At 48.8% G+C, this 5,211-nt stretch overlaps 1 long non-coding RNA gene across 2 annotated transcripts in view; it reads left to right on the forward strand.

Annotated features, from left to right (window-relative positions):
• Positions 1-283: 283 nt before the first annotated feature.
• Positions 284-5,211, forward strand: part of LOC100949115 — a 14,988-nt gene continuing 10,060 nt past the window's right edge. Inside the window, exons 1-2 of one of the 2 annotated variants that reach the window (XR_001161150.2) lie at positions 284-4,098; positions 4,187-4,335. This is a non-coding gene — a long non-coding RNA (uncharacterized LOC100949115). The remainder of the gene's footprint in view (positions 4,099-4,186; positions 4,336-5,211) is intronic. The other variant, XR_002772515.1, reaches the window with a different exon arrangement.

Raw genomic sequence — 5,211 nt, forward strand, 5'->3', positions numbered from 1 at the left:
ATGCTGAGACCTTGGGGTAGGTCGGTCAGCTTTTCTAAGCCAGTTTTATCTTAGTTGCAAAATAGGGTTAATAATCCTTATAGCAAGTCAAGTGAGATCTCCCACAGGTAAGTACCAGACACTATTTGATGGACTTGAAATAAAGTCAATAAAGTATTCATGAGAAAATACAACTGGTGTCACCACTAGATTTTCCCATGGGGTGGACCAAACAGAAAAGAAAGTGGAGAGGGATATAGAATAGAAAGGAGAAAAGAATAACTTAAAGGATTAAAGGCAAAAAACAAATGTAGGGAAGGGGATTTAGAGAATATTAAAATATATCAAAACATCTAGAAAAAGGATTCCTCTTATGTTAGGGTGGGCTAAAAAGAAGTAAACAAGAAGAAGGTTTTAAATTTATTATCCCAACGACAAATTCCAGGAAGCTTTCAAATCAAATTGCCCCATTTTGAGTTTTTAACTTCTTCTATCAAGTTTAACCTCTTTACCTCTTGCATTCTAGTAAACTCTGTCCCTTCCCTGCCGCCCCCTTTGCTGGTGATTAAATCCTATAGATACACGAAGTATTTTGGTGAATGAATGGGCAACAGAAAAGAGCCCTTTCCTCCCCCCAGCTGTGTTTTTCAGTTTTATTTCACGTTCCGCCCTTTTCCCTTAATGAACACAGGGCTAATCTTGGGCCTTGTCGAAGGAAGAGGCTGCAGACGTTAATGAGGGAGCTGCTGGATTCCAATATTCCTCTCATAAGGAGCTGCCTTTGTCTGAGAAGGAAAAACACACTGATTATCATAATGAGGTGAACTGGCCACTGCAGGGCAGGGGCTACACGGGCGCTTAAGCCACACTTCTAATTTTGGTGCCAGAGCTGACAGTCTTTTGCTCCTCATTTAAGTCTCTGCCTCTGTCTCAGCTCAGAGTCCATTGAGGGGGGCTGGAAGTTGAAGTCAGCTTGGGACACAGGGCTGCAGCTAGGGTTGCATTGTAGAAAGTTTCTTTGTTTGACCCGCCATGCAGATGCAACTGGCCCGGGTATTCATTCCCTCTTTCCAAGAGCTGAAGGTCAGGGGTTCCACTAGTGATCAGTTCCCAGCTCTAGTGCACTCATCTGCCTTGTTTCAGGGCCCACTGAGAACATCCTAAACTTAAGATGAAATGGTTGTAGGTAGAGAAGCAGTGGCATGGTTGCAAAGTGAATATCCAAGGAGTGCCCTGCCCAGGTTACAAAGTAGGTAGATCTTGGCACCCCAAAGGCCTCCTGTGAAAGGGTATGGTTTGGGGTTCAGATGTAGCATAGTAATGAGATTGGAGCTCAGGGGGCAGTAATTTGTCAGGAACAATCAGCCAAGGGGGAGATTAAAACAAGCAACAAGACTTGTACTTAGTCTTTCCCTCATGTGTCCCACACCTTGCCTAAATTCTGATCCTTTTTTTTTTTTTTTTTCCTGATTCTTGAACTCTCTGAGCCCAGTAAATCTTTAGAGCAGGTGTGTCCCGAGTCTGCAACTTGGCCTTATTTGTTCCAAGCTCTGGACAGCTCTTACCCCAAGGCAGATCAATCAAGATTAGATCACTCCAATTAAACTTTAGGCTCTAGCCAGACCTTTAGCCAAATGGAAAAAAACAAGGGGAGAAGGGAGGTATTTGGAACAAGAAAATGTTATTAGTTAAAACCTTAAGGGGCCTCCCTCCCTGATGAATCTGTTGGCTAAAGGTTCTCTGGCATCACTGATCAGAATTGGATGTTCTTTCCGAGTTAACAAAACCAACTTTATCCCAGCACCCCAATAAAGAGTGTCAAAGGATGTCCAACTGGCTGGGGCAGAGGCCTGAAGTCACCCCCAACCCCTTGTGTGGAGGTGAGACAATGTGCCAAGGACTGAGATGTTGGGACTATGGCTGGGACAAGGGTGCAGACCTTTGAAACTGGACATCACTAGAGAACCTATCCTTCTCTCTAGGCAGTTACAGGAACATAGGAAAATGGAATAGTTCTGATGTTTCCAAGTGAGAGAAATTAGCCTCAAGACCCTCTTCATCTTAAAATACATGTCAATAATTAATATAGGTCCAAAGGCCCCTATTAATGTCCTAATAGCCCCCTGGACATTTGAGAATGTAGGGTAGGTGTGGATTGACTGTAATCAGCCAGGATCTTCCAGTATCTTCAGGGTTTTGTGCTTGAGGCTCCTAGAACCCAACATGCTTATATGCTGAAACTGCCAACTTGCATTCCACACCTGTGTGGGTGTCTTAAACTTTTCTGAGGCCACTAGCAGAGGGGTCATTGAGTGTAGGAATGAGGGGGATAGCTTGCAGTCCCTGTGCATAGGGCCTTGCCCCTACCTCTGTTTTTCCAGTTCAGGGTCTTGACTGCTTCCTTGGTTTGTCTACTGACCCTCAGAGCCCACTGGTCTCTTAAACATCCATCAAGAAGCCTTTGGAGGTGCAGGAGAGTAGGGTATATACAGCAGAAACCAGATGGGAGAGGACTGTGGCCTGGAAACTTACCCATCACTTGATTCTTCCAGGAGTTACTGTTCTGCACTTGCTGCTTTCTCCCTCTACCTCTTCTGCTCTCTTCCTCTCCATCTCTTTCTCCTTCATTCTCTCCAGTTCCCAGTTAGGCCCTCTTGGGGTGCCCTAGGCCAACCCTGCCCCTCCTCTGAGTGTCCCAGTGCCAGCCTGGCACAAAGTGGGGCTCTGTAAGAGTATGTGGGATGTCAGTTTGGACAGGTAAGTGAACTGCAAGGACTCGACTGCTATTCCCAAGCAGCTAGGTGGGCAGTTGGGAGCTCTAGGTTAAGGGGTGGAGGGAGTGGGTAGCTTCTCACCCAGCCCCTTTTGGATGGGGGCCTTACTGGTTGCGTCCCTGCGTTCACCTGCGCGTCTATTCCGTCATCCAACAGTTGATCCTTACTGAGCATTCCCACAGCTCTGGCTCCAGCCTGGGCACCTGCCACTCTAGCCTGTCCCTTGATGGCCTCTGCTTTCCCAGGAGGGTGGGCTGGGGGGTTGCTTAAGCCAGGGGCAGCCTCATGGTTGTGTAGGTGCCAGAACAGGGGACTCCTGCTCTGTAGAGGGCAGGCTAGAGGGTGTGAAGGGCAGTCCTTCGGGCTCTGCTCCTGGTCAGAGCCAGCCCCTCCTCCCCTAGGTGCTCCCCACCCTATTCCCCTAGCTGCACTGTCCTGGACCCCTTGCCCTGAAGCTATCAGGACTGAGGTGTGTGCAGGGGAATAGCAGTTATATATGTCCATAGGCTTTGGTCACACGGGTCTCCCTCTTGAGGTGGGGTCTGTGACTTGGACCTTTCCTTCCTGTAATTCCTTCCTCCCCCTGGGGCTAAATTCAACTCCTTTGCCTTTTGGTTGCTGGCTGGGGCCAGTGTCCCATGCAAAAGATCATGGGCTGGGGACCTCCAGGGAGCATGTGCAGGCTTTCTCTCTGACTGGCCCTTCTGTTCTGCTGTACCTGGTGGTGCCTCCCCTGGTCCTCTAGTGGCCACATTCATTACCCATCTGGACTCTGCTTGTTGCCTCTCCATATTATGTGGGCTGACCCACCTCTTTCTCTGCCTGGAGCCCTGGGTTCATGACCCCCTGGGGTTGCTTGCCCAGCCCTGTGCCTAGTGGGAGGGTCTTCCTTGCCCAGTTCACACCTATGGTTTTGTGGCCCTTCCCCTGGGTCTGAGCTCCCCTCCCCAGCCCAAAGAGTTAGTCTGCCCAGTGTAGTCTGTTTCCAACAGGTTCCTTGTGTTCATGGGACAAGCCTGACTGGTGTCTCCATCTCCTGCCAATCGTCCTCAAATGCCTCCTCCTGTGGGCCTGCTCTGGGGTCTGAGTAGCTGTGGGCTGTAACCAGATTTACATCCTGCCCCTCTGGCCTGGGAACTCTGGCAGTTGTGCCCTGGTGGGTATTGCCCCTGGCCTGCCTCTATTGTCACTATGTCCCCAAGAATCCTGAGCTTTGTCCTGGCCAGGTGTTTTGCTGACTCCTCTGTTCAGTTTGGGGGCATCACTTAGGCTTCTCTTCTTGTACTTTCTCTTGTTATTGCACATACCACATGAGCCATTCATTCCAACACAAAGCAAACTGCAGGTGAGACCATGCGCTGTACCCTTTTGTGGCATTTATGACTTCTGTGGTGCTTGCCTTGTGGTGATTCTAATTCTCTCATCTTCCCAAGGCTGGCTTCATCCTCGGCATGTAAGCCATGATTTGGCTGGATCAACTCAAGACCTGCGGATAGAAGCGGCAGAAGAGCTCTCCTCTGGAGGCCCTGCACCCCAGACCTGCCCATCTTCCTGCTTGCCTCTAGCTGCTTCCTGGTTTGGGGTGAGTTTCTTGCTTTCTTGGGACACCATGATTTCATGAGGACACACACACATACACATGCAAAAGAGTGTAAACATTTTACATGCGAGGGAGGTAGTCTACCAAGGTGACTTCTCTTCTACATCAACTCTGGGGATCTGGGGGCCTGGAAGCTGCCTGGAGTGGAGACATTTGCCATACTGAGCCAGCACGAATGGGGGGCCACCTGGCTGATCTCATGCTGTGGGCCCACAATGGTAAGTTGGGAGTCCCCTGGAATGGCTTAGGTTAGGCACAGACTGGGTCCTCATTAAAGCTTTACTAAGCACTTTAATAACGAAAGGGATCTAAGGTGCATTTGCTCTGCTGATCCTATCCTAGCCCATTCAGAGATGAGGAAAGAGGAATGCTTGTCTTCTCTGCAGCTAGGAAAACACTTCTCCCTGCCAGTCATGACAGTGTCACTCCCTGTGAGACTAGTGGTTTCTCACACATGCAGCTTTGATAATGTCCTTTAATCACATAGTGGTTTTTGAGCAAGTTCTTCTCTTGGCCTCTTTTCCTCACCCCTGAAATTGAAATGAGATGGGAATGTTTTTGTTTGTTTGAATAAAATCAGTAATGGTCAACAAGAAAGTAGAGGATCAGAGCCACATGATACACTCGAGGTTTATTTGTGGTTTACTTGTTCAAGATGCATTAATAGAGCCTCCAGGGCTTAGGGCAGCGGCTGTTCAAGGGGAGTAGGGGGCCTAAGACCAGGCTCTTTATTAAGGATTAGAGCAGCAGTTCTTGACCTGTGGGTCATGACCCACAGGAACTGTATTAAAGAGTCGTGGCATTAGGAAGGTTGAGAACCACTGGATTAGAGGGTCCAGTTGGGTACCCTGCGAGGTT

This window comes from Otolemur garnettii, unplaced genomic scaffold (genome assembly GCF_000181295.1).
Source record: "Otolemur garnettii isolate 467f Iridium unplaced genomic scaffold, OtoGar3 scaffold00020, whole genome shotgun sequence".
Classification (NCBI taxonomy): domain Eukaryota; kingdom Metazoa; phylum Chordata; class Mammalia; order Primates; family Galagidae; genus Otolemur; species Otolemur garnettii.